Below are 18,863 nucleotides of genomic sequence, written 5' to 3'. Positions count from 1 at the left end.
TTTCCAGTCTATTCTGAACACCTCACAATATTGTTTTTAGGCCAAAAGGTTGCAACGAGGTCGCTGGATGATTAAGCTAAGTGAATCAAGTGTGAGGCACAAACACGTGGCCCATCTGGGAGTGGCACTGCAGTGTCAGACAGGATGTCATTTTTAAAAAACTAGGGCCCAAAGAGCATGTAATGCAAAGGAAAAAAGAGGTGCAATGAGATAGCTGGATGACTAAGCTAAGCAACACAAGTGGGCGGCACAAACACTTGTCCCATCTAGGAGTGGCACTACAGTGTTAGACAGGATGGCACTTTTAAAATCTAGGCCACAATGAGCACATAATGCAAAGTAAATAAAGAGGTGCAATGAGGTAGCTGGATGACTAAGCTAAGCAACACAAACACTTGGCCCATCTAGGAGTGGCACTGTAGTGTTAGACAGGATGGCACATTTAAAAGCTAGGCCCCAAAGAGAACATAGTGCAATGAAGAAAATGAGGTGCAAGATGGAATTGTTTATATGTTGTATAAACAGGACATGCACACTTTAACAAACCAATCATTTCAGCAACAGGGTCTGCCACACGACTGTGGCTGAAACAATTGGTTTGTTTGGGACCCCACCAAAATAGAAGCAATTAATCCCCCCACCAAAAAGAAGCAATTCATCTCTCCTTGTACAAACTGGCCATACAGAGGCAAGATGTCGTCCTCATCCTACGATTCCTCACCCCTTTCAGTGTGTACATCCTTCTCCTCACAGAGTATTAATTTGTCCCCACTGGAATTCACCATCACAGGTCCCAGTGTACTTTCTGGAGGCAATTGCTGGTAAATGTCTGCCCTAAACACTCTTTCGGAGTACACACTGGAGGTGGGGAAACTTAGGTAAAATAAAGCCAGTTTGTGCAAGGGCCTCCAAATTGCCTCTTTATCCTGCCAGTATACATATGGACTGTCTGATATGCCTACTTGGATGCTGTCACTGATAATCCTCCATTATTCTTTCAATGGTGACAGCATCATATACAGTGACAGTAGACAGATCAGCAATCATTGGCAGGTCCTTCAGTCTGGACCAGATGTCAACACTTGCCCCTGACTGCCCTGCATCACCGCCAGCAGGTGGGCTAAAAAATGTAATCCATTTCCTTGCAGCCCCAGTTGCAGGAGAAAATGAAGGAGGAGCTGTTGACGGGTCCCATTATGCTTGAGTTGACAATTTTCTCACCAGCAGGTCTTTGCACCTCTGCAGACTTGTGTCTGCCGGAAAGAGAGATACAACATAGGCTTTAAACCTAGGATTGAGCACGGTGGCCAAAATGTAGTGCTCTGATTTCAACAGATTGACCACCCTTGATTTCTGGCAAAGCAAATTTTTTGGCCACCTACAACATCTCCTGCACGCCCCTGTCATTTTTAAAAAAAATCTGCACCACCAAATTAATTGTATGTGCAAAACATGGGACATGCTGGAATTTGCCCAGATGTAATGCATGCACAATTTTGGTGGCATTGTCCGATATCACAACTCCACAGGGGGTAAGCCATTGTGCGATGATGTCCCTCAATTTCCGTAAGAAGTTTCAGCGGTGTGCCTCTTATGGAAACCAGTTATACACAGCATAGCCTGCCTAAGAACGAACTGGTGTTTGTATGCTGATACTGGTGCTGCTGCTGTTATTGCTGCAGGAGGCAATATATCTACCCAGTGTGCTGTCACAGTCATGTAGTCCTTAGTTTGCCCTGCTCCACTTGTCCACATGTCCATGGTTAATTGGACAGCGGGTAAAACTGCATTTTTCAGGACACTGAGGACACTTTTCTTAATGTCTCTGTACAGTCCGGGAATCGCTTTTCTAGTGAAGTGGAATGTAGATGGGATTTGGTACCAGGGATATAGTACGTCCATCAACTGTCTAATTCCCACTGCACTAATGGCGGATACCGGATGCACGTCTAACACCAGCATAGTTGTTATGGCCTCAGTAATCTGCTTTGCAACAGGGTGACTGCTGTCATATTTAATCTTCCACGCAAAGGACTGTTGGACAGGCAATTGCTTAGTTGAAGTAGAACAAGTGAAGTAGAACAAGTGGTCTTTTGACTTCACCTCTGGGATGACGATCTACTTCCAGCAGCAACAACAGCAGTGGCAGCAGCAGTAGGCATACCACTCATGGATACTCTGGAGGAATCCCGGTTAGGGGAGGACTCGTCAGTCATGCCAGAAACATGGCCTGCAGGACTACTGATGTTCCTGACTGAGGAGGAAATTGACGTTGAGGGAGTCGGTGGTGTGGCTTGCAGGAGCTTGGGTACAAGAGGAAGAAAGGATTTAGGTGTCAGTGAACTGCTTACACTCTTACCTAAAGTTTCAAGAGGGAGGAGGGCTTTCATCCTCATGAGAAGCTGAGCCACCAGTCATGAACATAGGCCAAGGCATTAGCCTTTTCTTGTCACTTCGTGTCGTTCTCATCAGATAATTTCTTTTTTTTCCTGATTATTAATATTTGATTCTTGGATTTTACATGCCCTCTTTGACATTGGGCATCTGTCTTAGCAGACGATGTTGATGGAATTGCATCATCAATGTCATGATTGGTGGCAGCAGTAGCTTCAGCACTAGTACTAAGAACTGGAAGTGGTTCCTGATCTTCCACTATTTTTTACTCCAAATAGTTTTTCTCCATTTCACAGGAGAGCACCCCGTTATTATTACAGCACACAGAACAGTGCCCTTTTATTTTCACAGCACCCCTGTATACATACAGCATACAGGGACAGTGTAATGTTATTTGAACAGCAGCACATTTTACAGCATACAGCAGTGTGCTTTTAATGTTTAACAACTGCACCTCTGACTTTTTACAACATACAGGGCCAGCAGCACCCCTATATTTTACAGCATAAAGCAGTGTGCTTTTCATTTTTAACAGCTGCACCTCTGAATTTTTACAATATACAGGGCCAGTGTAATGTTATCTGAACAGCAGCAGCACCCCTATATTTTATAGTATACAGCAGTGTGCTTTTAATGTTTAACAACTGCACCTCTGACTTCTTACAAAATACAGGGCCAGCAGCACGCCTATATTTTACAGCATACAGCAGCATGCTTTTAATGTTTAACAACTGGACCTCTGAATTTTTACAACATACAGGGCCCGTGTAATGCTATTTGAACAGCAGTAGCCCCCTTATATTTTACAGCAAAAAGCAGTGTGATTTTGATTTTTAACAACTGCACTTCTGACTTTTTACAACTTACAGAGCCAGCAGCACCCCTATATTTTACAGCATAAAGCAGTGTGCTTTTAATTTTAACAACTGCGCCTCTGAATTTTTACAACAAACGGACAGTAAATGTTATTTGAACAGCAGCAGCACCCCTATATTTTACAGCTTACAGCAGTGTGCTTATAATGTTTAAAAACTGCACCATTGCATTTTTACAACATATAAGGCCAGCAGCACCCCTAAATTTTACAGCATACAGCAATGTGCTTTTAATTTTTAATAACTGCGCCTCTGAATTTTTACAACAAACAGGGACAGTGTAATGCTATTTGAACAGCAGCAGCACCCCTATATTTTACAGCTTACAGCAGTGTGCTTTTAATTTTTAACAACTGCACCTCTGACTTTTTACAACATACAAGGCCAGCAGCACCCCTATATTTTACAGCATAAAGCAGTGTGCTTTCAATTTTTAACAACTGAGCCTCTGAATTTTTACAACATACAGGGCCAGCAGCACCCCTATATTTTACAGCATACAGGAGAACAGTGCCCCTGCACCCTGTACAACACAGTGACAGCCAGGACAGCAACACCCATGTACAGCTGCAGCACATGAAACACCAGTGACAGCCAGGACAGCACCCCTAACACAGCACAGGTACACAACAGTGACTGCAGCATCACCCCTATAGAGCATACACTAACCCCACCCAATGCAACCACCCACAGAGAGAGACAGAGGTCTGTCTCTCTCACTCTCCAAGTCCAGAGTGAAAATGCCGGCGATGCGTGGCTGTTTATTTAGAATCCAAATCTCATGAGAATTCAACGGTGGGATGATGACATTTTGCCTTGTTCTGGTTTCCGAGTCTAGTGTGAGGTCCCGAGCCTGACTCGGATATGGGCTCGGAACATGATGTTTGGGGGGGGTTCAGTTCTCAGGAAACCGAACCCGCTCATCCCTAATGTTTTGATTTTTACATTACAAGTATAGAAACCAAGGGTATGGGTCATTAGGTCGACCACACCTCTGTCGACAGTTATTAGGTTGACCACTATTGGTCGACATACATTAGGTCAACATGGTCATTAGGTCAACATGAACAAGGTCGACATGACTTTTTTTTTACTTATTTTGGTGTAGTTTTCTTCGTAAAGTGACGGGGAACCCAAATTAGTGCACCATGTCCCCTGCTTAGGGCAGGGTGCCTTGCTCTACTACCACTGTGCTCGACACAGGTTACTATTCCCAATCATAGTCCACATGGATTGTAAAGTATGAAAAAGTTAAAAAAGAAAACATTTTGAAAAACACATGTCGACCTTTTTCCATCTCGACCTAGTACATGTCCTAGTGACCATGTTGACCTAATGCATGTTGACCAATAGTGGTTGACCTAATGACTGTTGACCTAAGTGTGGTTGACTTAATGACCGTATCCAAAAACCAATATGAGGGATTAAGGACACATATGGAAAGTCTTTGCTTTCAAATCCATGGAATCAACCCATATCATCTTAGGGGAAAAAAGGATGCACTTGCCATCCATTTCCTCCAGCGTGGCTCTTCCAGAAGTTTGCAGGATACTGACTTTTGCAGGGCTGGCAACTTAAACCTGGGCTGCATGACTTGTGGAAAGATGAACTTATAGACTTGATGGACCGGTTAAACATGATTGCATTGTAGATTTATCATTACAGTGGATATTTAGATGACACTTATTAGCTACTTCCTTTACTTTTGTGGTGCTTCAGGCACTTTTTTTTCTTGCTTTCTATGTGAAATGAACAGAAGGACGCTAGTAAATTTGTTTACATCAAAACAAGTATTTTGTTCAACACTTTGCACTAATATGAGGTTACATAACAGTAACAAGATTTGACTATGGCCCTCATTCTGAGTTGTTTGCTCACTAGCTGCTTTTAGCAGCATTGCAAACGCTAGGCCGCCGCACTCTGGGAGTGTATCTTAGCTTAGCAGAATAGTGGACGAAAGATTAGCAGAACTGCTACTAAATAATTGCTTGTAGTTTCTGAGTAGCTCCAGACCTACTCCTAGATTGCGATCACCTCAGTCCGTTTAGTTCCTGGTTTGACGTCACAAACACGCCCGGCGTTCGGCCAGCCACTCCCCCATTTCTCCAGCCACTCCTGCGTTTTTACCTGGCACACCTGTGTTTTTTTAGCACGCCCCGGAAGACGGTCAGTTACCTCCCAGAAATGCCCCTTTCCTGTCAATCACTCACCGATCAGCAGTGCAACTGAAAAGCACCACACAAACACCAGCAAATCTACTAAGTTTTGTGTTAAATAACTTAGCGCATGCACGCTGCGTACCATGCGCATGTGCATTTTCCACCTATTCACTGCATTGCGAAAAACAGCAACGAGCGAACAACTCGGAATGACCACCTATGTGTTTTAAACCATAATGCAATTATGTCTTTAAAAAAATGGAGAAAGTTTTTTTTTTTGCTGTACACTGACCATGGTGTGGCTGTTGAGGAGGTTCATCAGACACATACATATTAATGCAGAATAATCTCACATTTAGAATATTGTGCATCTCCTCTTCATATTCTTTGTACTCCATAGACAGTATGGTTTCACCACTATTCCTTAATGTAGCCTTCAGCTCTTCCCCAATTATAGTTATTTTCACAGCGCAAACATGTTCTGACGTGCTTTACAGAGAATATTTAGCCATAATCATCAGTCCCTGTCCCAGTGCAGCTTACAATCACTGGGGGTCATTCTGACCCGTTCGCTCGCTGCATTTTAACGCAGCAGAGCGAACGGGTCCCTGCTGCGCATGCGCCTGCGCATGCCAGACGCCTGAAGGCCGTAGCAGGGATGCGATAGCCTCTGCCTGATTGACAGGCAGAGGCGATCACTGGGCGGGAGGGGGCGGAATAGCGGCGTTTAGCCGCCATTTCGTGGGTTTTATCCGGCCAACGCAGGCGTGGCCGGACCGAATGGGGGGGCAGGCCGCAGCAGCTGCCTGACTTCACACGCAGCCACTGCAGGCCGGGGAGCGATGAGTAGCTCCCGGCCAGCATGCTAAAGCTGCGCTGGCTGGGAGCTACTCTTGAAGTGCAAAGGCATTGCCGCTGTGCGATGCCTTTGCACTTCTGTGAGGGGGGTCGGACTGACATGCGGGGTGGGCTAGCCCTGGGCTGGGTGTCCCCCCGCATGTCAGGGAAGAAGATCATAGCTGTGCTAAATTTAGCACAGGTACGATTAACTCGGAATGACCCCATATGTTTCCTACACACTTACACACTAGGGTAATTGTTATTTCTTTTTGGAGCCAATTAACCTATCAGTATATTTTTGGGGTGTGGGAGGAAACCAGAGTACCCAGAGGAAATCCAAATATGCTTAGATAGAATATATAAACTCCATACAGTTAGGGTCATTGAAGTTGTACCCAAGAGATCAGTGTTGTGAGGCAGTATTGCTAACCATTAAACCAACCATTCTGCCATATTTTTACTTCACCATCCTGTCTACAACAGAGAACTGATTTCTTAAATGTCCTCACTGCATTTGCTGCTTTTAGAATATTGGAGCTGAAGTATTAAGCTTTGAGAAGTGATAAAGCAGTGATACTGTAAGTGGAGGTGACAACGCACAAGCCAATCATTACAGGTTTGATAAATGACAGTTAGGAGCTGATTGGCTGGTGAGTTATCATCTTGCACTTATCACTTCTTTATCACAGCTTTATAACTTCTCCAGGCTCAATACATCTGTCCCATTATTTCATACTTGGCAATTATGACTAGTTGGTGTTTGTTGTATCCACCTTTCCTTATTTTCATTTTTCCCCCACCACACTGGGGGTAATTCAGAGTTGATTGCAGCAGCAAATTAGTTAGCAGTTGGGCAAAACCATGTGCACTGCAGGGGAGGCAGATATAACATGTCCAGAGAGAGTTAGATTTGGGTGGGTTATTTTGTTTCTGTGCAGGATAAATACTGCCTGCTTTATTTTTACACTGCAATTTAGATTGCAGATTGAACACACCACACCCAAATCTAAAGGGGGGTACTCACAGAGCGATATTCTAAGCAATCTGACCAGATTGCTTACAATTTAAGCATTATCGCTCCGTGTGTACCCCCTACAGCGATAGCGATGCGCAGCCCCACGCATCGCTATTGCTGGTGCTAGATTGGCCTGCCATGCAGGCCAATCTAGCAGGTCGCTCACTTCACCCGCAGGGTGAAATGAGTGCCCCCCCCATCTCCCCCGCGTGCTCAGGACACATCGCGCTGTGCTGAGTGGGGGAAGAGATGTGTGCTGAGTGGTTCACTCAGCACACATCTCTCCCACATCGGCCCTTCTATATGGGCCTTAACACATGTTATATCTGCCTTTCCTGCAGTGCACATGGTTTTGCCCAACTGCTAACAAAGTTCCTGCTGCGATCAACTCAGAATTACCCCCCCTGTGCACTGAAGATGTTGCAGATATAACATGTGCAGAGAGAGTTAAATTTGGGTGGGGTGTGTTCAAACTGAAATCTAAATTGCAGTGTAAAAATAAAGCAGTCAGTATTTACCCTGTACAGAAACAAAATAACCCACCCAAATCTAACTCTCTCTGCAAATGTAATATCTGCCTCCCCTGCAGTGCACATGGGGGGTCATTCTGAGTTGATCGCAGCAGCAAGTTTGTTAGCAAATGGGCAAAACCATGTGCACTGCAGGGGAGGCAGATATAACATGTGCAGAGAGAGTTAGATTTGGGTGGGTTATTTCGTTTCTGTGCAGGGTAAATACTGGCTGCTTTATTTTTACACTGCAATTTAGATTTCAGTTTGAACACACCGCACCCAAATCTAACTCTCTCTGCACATGTTATATCTGTCCCCCTGCAGTGCACATGGTTTTGCCCAACTGCTAACACATTTGATGCTGCGATCAACTCTGACTTAGGCCCTTCGTCTTCTTATGTCTCCTGCTCTGTCTCCTGATCTTCTTTCTTACCTTTTGCCTCTATCTCCATCAATATCTGTACTCCCACCTTCAATATTATTATAAAAAAAAAAATTAACAAATAGAAGACATATAACTTCGGAGACAAATTAAACTATTCTAGCACTAACGCTGTACCCAATCACACCATAGGCTCGTACAAATAAACATTGACAAGACAAACCAAACAAACAACAAGACAACACTGAATAAGACAAGAACCTCCATCTGAGTATGGCTTCCAGTGAAACAAAAAGCACCTGAGTTTGCAACCAGCTCAGCAACACTCCCATTAACATGCCTATAAAACAGACCATATTTGTGCGCCAGAATAGCCACTTCCCAGTCACCATCATGGAGTACACAGCACATTTTCGAAGACATTTTGGATACTCTGTGTCTCAACTGCCCCCCTGTGCATGCAAAATGTGTGTCGTATGTGCTATGCAACTTTTTAGCAACTTAGATACATGGATATTTAAAAACATTGACCATTTGTGCTAACATCGGCAATGCTTGCATCTCAGAATCTGACCTATATAACATGTTATTCAATTAAATAAAACACACACATTACAGATATTTTAAACATAAGTTTGTGTCTGTGTGTATATATAGTTATTTGTAGGTGACACTCAAAATAAATACACAGGTGCTATCCTAGGTGTTCTCCCTATCCCAGCCAAGTGTACACCATATGCACCTAAGTGTTCCCCTTATCCAAGGCAGGTGCACCTCTTGTTCCACTAGGTGTCCTATTTATGACAGCAAGGAGCCACCTTGGTCAACCCAGGTGTCCCCCTTATCCCATCAGTTGTCCCCATTATCCCTGCCAGATGTACCACCAATGTCCTCCCTACCAAGCATCTTGCTGAGCTCTGCATTATGTAGGTCTGGGTTTTGCTGGGTTGTGCTGCCTTATGGGAAATCCATCCATGGGGTATACCCTGGGCCACTGCTAGCTACAGTGATCAAGATACAATGGAAGGCTGCAGAGCCATAACTAGACATTTGGCACACCCAGTACTATGAATAGGGACTGTGTGCAAAAGTAGAGGACATGGGCTTGCAGGAAAGGGAATTCGTCACACCACACATATGTGCTCCTTACTCACCTTATATCATACAGTAGTGTCACTTATTAATGTTACACCACAGTAGTGTCCCTTATACACAGAATGCCACACAGTAGTACCTCATACTTGTTTCCCCTTAGTAGTACTCTTATACACAGTATGGAAAACAGTAGTACAACTTATACACTGTATGCCACACAATAGTTCACCTTAGAATTGTTTCACCACAGTAGTACACCTTATACACAGTACACCACAGTAGCTCCCCTTATACACAGTACACCAGAGTAGTGCCCCTTATACACAGTATGCCATACAGTTGTACCTCTTACAGTATGCCACTCAGTATTATTAACAATAAAAAACACTAGTGGGGAAGGGGGGCATTATAATTAAAGTATTACACAATAGAGCAATACATTATTGTTTATTCTAATATCTTTGTTTATTCTACTATAGTCCCTCCTACTCTAACTGCCTAAGTCTGATCTAGCAGCAATGTACTGTTTTTTTATTTGCCTGTAGTGTGTAACTTGTGAGGGAGCAGTGAGAGTGGGTGTAGGGAGCAGTGAGTGATGGTCATTGTAGGCATCAGAGATTGAGGGTCATTGTAGAGAGCTGTAAGTAAGGGTGAACATAGGGAAAAGTGAGGAAGGGTATAGGAAGCAGTTAATGAGGGTGAGTGTAGGAAGCAGTGAGAATTGGTGTATAGAGCAGTGAGTGAGGGTCAGTGTAGAGAGCTGTAAGTATGAATGAGTGTAATAGTGAGGAAAGGTGTAGGGAGCAGTGAGTGAAAGTGTGTTTAGGAAGCAGAGAGGGTGGGTATAGAGAGCAGTGAGTGGGGGTGAGTGTAGTTAGCAGTGATTGAGGGTTGTTGTATGGAACAGTAAGAGAGGGTGGGAGTAGGAAGCAGTGACTGTGAGTGTAAGGAGTAGTGAGGGTGATTATAGGGAACAGTGAGGGATTATTCATGTGGAGCACAGTAAGGGAAGATGGATGCAGAGGAGCCCTAAGCCCAGTGTGTGTTTTTGAGCTTCAAGGCTGCTGAGTGGGGAGGGCAGAGCTCTGGACCACCTGCTCTTTAGCCACCAGGTGGGTAGGCGGGTGCAATAGGCCACCTGCTCTGCAGGCACTGGGTAGAGATGGTGGTGCAATGAGTTGCCCAAACAATGCTAGCCACAGTAAATGGGACATGGCTGCTGAAAAGTGCAGTGCTTGAAGTGCTAGTAAGCCATACTGATGTACACCAGCACTGGTTTTACTTAGTAAAACAGATATGTCTGTACTTTAGACTAGGTAAGAGATATTGATTGATGATTTTTAGGTTATATCATTTTAGAAAATGTCAACAATATTTTGGGAATCTTGGAACAGAAATGCTGAACACCACTAGAATACCCCACAGTACTCAGCATATTCATAGACATAACCTTTATTTTTTGTCTCATCTGTAAAGGTATCCAACTACTTTAAGGTAATAATGATCTTATGTACATTATACTGTACACACAGTAACAACATTTACCATCAAACTTATATGTATAGTGAGTAGCATTAAAGAAGAGTGCAGCAAAAGAACAAATATACTGTAATAGTACAGGTTGCGTATCCCTTATGCAAAATTCAAAATGCCAGATTTTGTGTCCCATACTGAGATAATGACATATATATTATATATATATTATTGTGTGAGTGTGTGTGTGTGTGTGTGTGTGTGTGTGTGTGTGTGTGTGTGTGTGTGTGTGTGTCATTATCTCAGTAGGGGAACCAAAAATGTGGGATTCTGAAGTTTGGATAAGAGATACTCAACCTCTATTACACATTTTAATTAGAAGATACCACATTTTACTTTTAAATATACTTTGATTTCCATTGGAAAAGTAAGATAACTAAAAAATAAAAAGTTATTAAAATATGTGTCAATTTCACTAAAATACTGTCATCAAAATGTTTCCTATAATCCTATAGATGCTTGTTTCGGTCTAGTAAGAAATTTTGCTGAACATTGAGAAGGGAATCAAGAAAGTGTAGTTTGGTGTAGACCATTGAATATAATGTCAATGAGTCAGGGCTGCCTGTTGCAAATGGTATGTAAATGTGATTATATCAAAGTTTTAATGTATACACATCTATGTGATCACACCGTCCCTATCTTTTGTAAACAAGAAATTCTGGGATCATTTTCATATGTACTTACACCTATCCCATGCTGAGGACAGAAGGCATCTAAAATGCATATACATGGCTCAGAATATTGACTAACACTGAAAACACATCTGCAAGATGGTCCTCTTGTGCGTGTTTTCATTTTTTTCACTCAGTTACCCCTAGGGATGAGCAGGTTCGGTTCTCAGAGAACCGAACCATACCAAACTTTACCATTCGAGTATGGTTCCAAGCCAGGCTCGGGTTTTCCCGCCTGACTCGGAAACCAGAATGAGGCAAAATGTCATCATCCCGCTGTCAGAGTCTCATGGGGTTTGGAATCCATATAAGGAGCTGCGCGTCCCCACCATTTTCACTCAGGCATTGGAGAGTGTAGAGAGAGGACATGTCTCTGTTCTCTCAGTGTCCTTAGTGTCCGTGTCTTGTGCTGATTCTGTCCCATCACAGTGCTTGTGTACTCTGCTGCCATATGTCCAGTGCTGTCCAGTCGTGCTCTGTTGTGCTGCATCAGTTCAGTGGTGCTCTGTTGTGCTGCATCAGTTCAGTGGTGGTGTGTTGTGCTGCATCAGTCACAGTGGTGGTGTCCTCTGCTGCCATATGTCCAGTGCTGCTGTATAACAAGTCCCTTACAGTGTTTCTGTGTTGTGCTGTATCAGACCAGTGGTAGTGTCCTGGCCATCATTCATTCCAGTGACCAGGCAGTCACAGTGGTATACGCTGCTGCTATATGTCCACTGCTGCCGTATAAAATTAATAATAATAACAACAAGTCCCTTACAGTGTTGCTGCGTTGTGCTGCATCAGACCATGTCCTGGCCATCAGGAATCAGTCATTCTTGTGCCGCATATTGTGGTATATAACTCCAAGAAAATAATGGAGAACAAAAATTTGGAGGATAAAATAGGGAAAGATCAAGAACCACTTCCTCCTAGTGCTGAAGCTGCTACCACTAGCCATGACATAGACGATGAAGTGTGCATGTCCTGTTTTTACAACATAAGGGTGGGTGAGAGGGCCCAAGGACAATTCCATTATGCACCTCTTTTTCTTCTTATGTGCGGTTTGGGGACTATTTTTTTAAAGTGACATCCTGTCTGATACTTCCGTGTAAGTCCAGTGGTACTGCCATTTAATTCCAGTGATTTGGACATATAATTCCAGTGATTTTTCCATTTAATTCCAGTGATTTGTACGTATATTTCCAGTGATTTGGACATATAATTTCACTGATTTTGCCATTTAATTCCAGTGATTTGGACGTATAATTCCAGTGATTTGGATGTTTAATTAAAGTGGGAATTGTTTGTGTCGCTTGGCTTAGTCATACAGCTACCTCATTGCACCTCTTCGACATATTTGCATGAGGTGCTGTTTGGGGCCTAGTTTTTGAAAAGTGCCATCCTGTCTGACACTGCAGTGCCACCCCTAGATGGGCCAAGTGTTTGTGCCGCACACTTGTGTTGCTTAGCTTGGCCTTCCAGCTACCTAATTGCACCTCTTTTTCTTCTTTGCATCATGTGCTGTTTGGGGACTAGTTTTTGAATAGTGCCATCTTGTCTGCAACTGCAGTACCACTCCTAGATGGGACAGGTGTTTTTGCCGCACAATTGTGTCGCTTAGCTTAGTCATACAGCCACCTCGGTGCAACTTTTAGGCTTAAAAACAATATTGTGAGGTGTGAGGTTTTCAAAATAGACTGGAAATGAGTGAAAACTGTCTGACACTGCCGTATGAGTCCAGGGGTACTGCTATTCTAATACTATGCTGGAGGAAGAGAGATGCAGATGCACACACCTAGCACTAAGAACACTGATAGTAAAAATAATTTAAATAAACTCACAATTAAAATGGAGTATAATTGAAGTTCTTAGCAAACATTTGCACAAATATGCGGGCCCATGTACCGCGGCCAGGTGACTTCATCACATGGGTCCCTAACATTCCTAATACTATCACATTATATAAATTTATACAGGACTTACCTCTAAATAGTGGCATTTCAATGTGTGATCTGAAATGCAGGAACCTAGCTAATTAAAACACCTGAGGGTAAATGGTAGGGGTGCCAATACCAGAGGAAGGAAGCCTTGCCTTCCAATGTACAATATATACACAAATATAGAGGAAAAAAGGGGGGCCTGGACTACACACCCTAATGCTAAAGATTTCAAGAGGTGCTATCATGCTGGGGCTTCTAATACTATGCTGGAGGAAGAGAGATGCAGATGCACACTCCTAGCACTAAGAACACTGATAGTAAAAATAATTTAAATAAACTCTCACAATTAAAATGGAGTATAATTGAAGTTCTTAGCACACATTTGCGCAAATATGCGGGCCCATGTACCGCGGCCTGGTGACTTCATCACATGGGTCCCTAACATTCCTAATACTATCACATTATATAAATTTACACAGGACTTACCTCTAAATAGTGCCATTTCAATGTGTGATCTGATGAAAGTGGTAACTGACCATATACTGGGTGTGTCTGAAAAAAACGTAGGCATTCCCAAGCGTTTTCAGTGTGTGATGTCAGCACCGGTCCCGATTAGCCTGATTTCTTTGCACTGGAGGAGTAAGTATTGCGCTATGCATAGACTGCATACACTGCACAGAATGGGGAAAAAACATTCGATGGTGTGTGGGTACGGTTTTGCAGCTGTCAACTGACTGAGGGGAATTTTCACGCAGCGTACACATGCATTCGCACATTTGCATGGGGTGAATTTTCACTCCCCCTGGGCGGCTACTATCTGATTGCAGGACAGTGTAATTTGCAGCACAGCGATCAGGTCTGAATTAGGTCCTATATGTTTAGCTCTAACTAGAAACAAATGAAAACAGCTAATCATTTTCAGATGCTTACATAATGTATATGTCATAATTAAATAATATGAATTTAATATTCACATTGATTGTTGTTCATTTTTACTAACTTGATTAAAATTCATTCTTGATTAATGCCATTTTATATTATTGTAAAATATTTTGGAAAATTAGCATGCAATTTATTTTGCTTTAAAATTGTATCTACTATGTGTTTTTCTATTAATCTTGTTGCACCAGTTCCTTATTTTAATTTATTATATAAAATCATAAACTAATTAAAGGCAGCTGGTATCTATCCTTATTCTCTGATTTATTGTGAGTCACAGTTTGGCACTACAATGTTCCTTATCGTTGACAAAAAGCCACTTGTGAACAGATGTATTTGGCACATTTTTGCTATGTACACATTACATTTATGTGGCATCTGTTGCATGTTGAGAAAAAAATAATAAAAAAAGAGGATCCTATTGTGTGCTGCCTAAATCTGACTTGGCAGAGAGAGACTTTATAATACAATCCTTCCAAATATAGAGAAACAAATGCACATCAGAATGTTCAACATATTTGGTGCTAATATTATACAGTATCACTTCCAAAAACTAAACTCAGAATTAATATGAGTAAAGAAAATAAAGCACTTAAATTCTTCTAATTTTATATTCTTTAAATATTATTAAATGTTTAAAATGTAATTTATTTTCACACATGATTCATAGTGTATGAGAGTATAACACAATAGTGCAGCATTTCAAAATAAAAAAAGCATTCAACTGTATATTTAAATAAAATACCAATCATCTTATTTGCCTGGGAATTATAATGGGGCTTGTAACAACCAAATGTAAATATCTTTAGCAATTGTTGCTGTACAAATTTCAGTGTGTGTGTCCCCAACTAATGACTCCAAGATTTTGCAAATGCAGATCCCTACCACTGAAAGTCGGAGGGTCATTCCGAGTTGATGGCTCGCTAGCAACTTTTTTGCTGTGCTACAATCAGATAGTCGCCGCCTATGGGGGAGTGTATTTTCGCTTTGCAAGTGTGCAAACGCTTTTGCAGCCGAGCGGTACAAATTTTTTTTCGCAGTTTCTGAGTAGCTCTGGACTTACTCAGCCACTGCGATCACTTCAGTCTTTTTGGTCCCGGAATTGACGTCAGATACCCACCCTGCAAACACTTGGACACATCTGCGTTTTTCCAAACACTCTCAGAAAACGGTCATTTGACACCCATAAACGTCGTCTTTCTATCAATCACCTTGCGATCGGCTGTGCGAATGGATTCTTCGTTAAATCCATTGCTCAGCACCGATCCTCTTTGTACCCGTACAAAGTGCCTGCGCATTGCGGTGCATACGCATGCGCAGATTTGCCGAGTTTTAACCTGATCACAGTGCTGCAAAAACTTGATAGAGAGCGATCAACTCGGAATGACCCCCTCTGTCCCACTCCCTATCCACCATTCTACTAAATTTTAAATGGGTTCTCCAGACCAATTTCTTTATTAAAGTGTCTTAACTCTCATCCTTACCCACTGCTCCATGCTCCTTGCTCACTGCCTCTCCCTTCACTGGAAAACAATTACTTACAGTACAAGACAATGTAGCACAAGTACATGGTATATTAACATACCTGCATTGGGGACATGACACTGAAATAATCCTCATGTTAGCAGGGATTTAGGTGACATTGTAGAAAAATAGTCAAAGAGAGGGAAAATCACATGAGGGTAGAGGTCCCTGCTCGTGAGAGTTTACATTGTAAAGTGGAGAGGCAGACAGACAGGGGTAAAACAGATGGGGTAGAATTGAACATGGAACCGAGCATTAGGATAAGAGCTGGCTGGTTTTGATAAAGAAGTGGGTCTTGAAAGCCAGCTTGACGTTTTGTAGCGGTGGCAAATCTGATAAGGAGAGGTAGAGAACTCCTGAGGTAGGGTGCACCACAGTCAAAATATTGAGGGCAGGTGGGAGTGTAAGGGGAGATAAGGTCAGATATGTAAATGGGTGAGAAATTGATGAGGGCTTTGCATATCTGGTGAATTTGGAGTGCCAGAGTTGAGGTTTTGATCTGCGATGGTGAATAGTGGTTGCTGGAGCAACATAGTCAAGAGCAGAAGTAAGGGTGGCATTGTATAGGGAAGTAGCTTGTTCAGTACAGGAGAGAGAGAATAGGAAAGAGAAGTGAGTCAAGGTGGGAGAATAAGGAAACTGTGTTGATGGCCTCAATGTTACACTTACATTTAAGAGGTAGAGATGCTGCATGATACATCAGGCTGTGACTATTCGAATAGTCACAGCCTGGCATGCCATGCAGCAAGCTGTATTGCAGCATGCTGCATCACAGAAGTGATGAGCATGGCTACATCTGTACAGGTTTCTGTAATGGCTAGGAGATTCATGGAGTTGTTGATGAAAAGGTCATAGGTAGAGACCAATTTGTTACAGACAGATCTGGCATTCCAGAGGGCACAGAAGAGAGGGAGAGAGTATGTGTGAGAGATATGAATGAAATTATCAGGGATGCTGCAGTGACAGAGAGGGAGAGAGTTTGTGGAAGAATATCAAGGTTGCTGAAGCATTAAGGTGATATTAACTTGGAGGGCAGGGATGATGGGAGAGTAGTGATGGTGCGCATGGCTGGATAATAGGAGAGGTGACAGAGGCAATTGTCTTAGGGCTCCCACACATTAGGGGTCCCACACACTGCTATCTAAAATGGTGCAGTGTGCACTCTCCCTTCCCCTCAGTGGCTCAGCTGCTCCTTAACAGCGGCCACAGAGGAGCTGCTACATATACAGTCTCACGTGATAGTGAAGTCCCGCAAGACAGTGGCTAAGAGCTGCCTGCAGCTGCCACAAAGGTCTGGTGTGCTCTCCCTGCTGCTGCCCTGATCACTGGCTGCTAAGGTCCGGCATGCTGCCCCTTCTGCTGCCCTGATCACCGGCTGCTTAGGTCCGGCATGCTCTCCCTGCTACTGCCGTGATTGGCAGCTGCTAAGGTCCGGCATGCTCTCCCTTCTGCTGCCCTGAAATGGGCCATCTCCTCCCACCCATTACCAGTGCTGCCTCTGCTTCTCTCCCCTCACTCCTCTGCATCTGTCCTTGCGCTGCCATGTGCCACTGTGCCCCTGCCACATCACATACTGGGAATGGGGGGTGCTGTTTGGAAGCAATTTTATTAATGGGTGCCCCCACCACAACTTTGTTGCCCCTGGGCCCCCACAAGCCTTAATCCGGCCCTGATGGTGTGGGTGCCTGAGCTAGGAAGAGAAATTTCAGAAGGTTGGTAGGGAGGAAAATCAGTGTGATGCAGATAGAGTTGATGTGAGATGACAGGGAGAGGAGGGATTGAGTACAACTGAGTGGTGGGGTAGTAGGAGCATAGTGGTGTAGAGGTGAATGAAAGTGGGCTAACAGGAGAGAAGAGTAAGGGAGGCAGAGGGTTGGATGGGAGACAGGGTTGGGTAGAGAGGAGGAGGCGTTAAAGACTAGGGAATAAGGATAGATGTTGGAAAAGAGGGCAACATACAGAATTAAGTAGACACTGAGTGATGAAGGAAACTAAGACATAGTGATGATGAGGCAAACAGGGAAAGATAATAAGGGAGCAGAAATTGATTTTTTAAGGTTGACTGAGAGAATGTGACTGTGTACAAAAAAGCAATGCAATTTAATACAGTACATTTAAGTGCATAAAGGTCAAATTGCATTGGTACAGGTGAGCATTCAAATAACTGAAAGGACAAATAGAAGCAGTTTCAGGTGAAGTGGAAAGTTTTGCTTTTTCCAAAAGAGGGCGTTCAGTGCTAAAATATTTAAATAAAACAATCAGGTGGTGAATTAATTTTTTCTAAGCAGTCCTACAGATTTTCTGTTTTTTAATAGAGTGGTCTTCTTTGGTTTCCTTTAATTCAATGTGCATTTGTTGTTCCAAAGCAGACCATATTTGGTCAAGAATGTTGGTATTAGTTTGAAGTTAAATTGTTGCCCTTCTGCTTTACTTCTGTTTAACACAGGTATAACACTGCTGAACACTTTGTATATCTGCACTTAGGGCCCGATTCAGACGTGATCACTTGTGCGAATGTGCAAGGTGGCCGATTATTGATCAACTGTGCATGCGTTAGGATTGTAGTGGGTAAGCAAATTGATTGATAGGAAGCTGGTGTTTTGGGGTGGTAACTGGCCATTTTCTGGGACTGTCGATAAAAATGCAGGCATGTCCAAGCGTTTTCAGTGAGGGTGTATGACGTCAGCTCCGGCCCCGAACAGCCTGTTTATATTGTACTGTAGGAGTAGGTCCTGGACTATGCACAGACTGCATAGACTGGAAAAATCATTTGATGGTGAGTGAGTTGCGAATGGATTTGCAGCTGGCTGGATTTAGCAGAGATTTTTGCAAGGCGTACACAGACTTGCATGGGGTGGGTATTTACTCTATCTGGGTGCTGACTATCTGATCACAAACCTCTGCAAATTCACAGAGGAGCGATCAAGTCTGAATTAGGCCCTTAGTACTATATGTATAAGGACAAAGTAATATCACTGTGCTAAATATTATAGTCTAGTGTT

This window comes from Pseudophryne corroboree, chromosome 2 (assembly GCF_028390025.1).
Source record: "Pseudophryne corroboree isolate aPseCor3 chromosome 2, aPseCor3.hap2, whole genome shotgun sequence".
Classification (NCBI taxonomy): Eukaryota; Metazoa; Chordata; class Amphibia; order Anura; family Myobatrachidae; genus Pseudophryne; species Pseudophryne corroboree.
The sequence above is the reverse complement of the archived record's forward strand: the minus strand, read 5'-3'. Positions refer to the sequence as shown.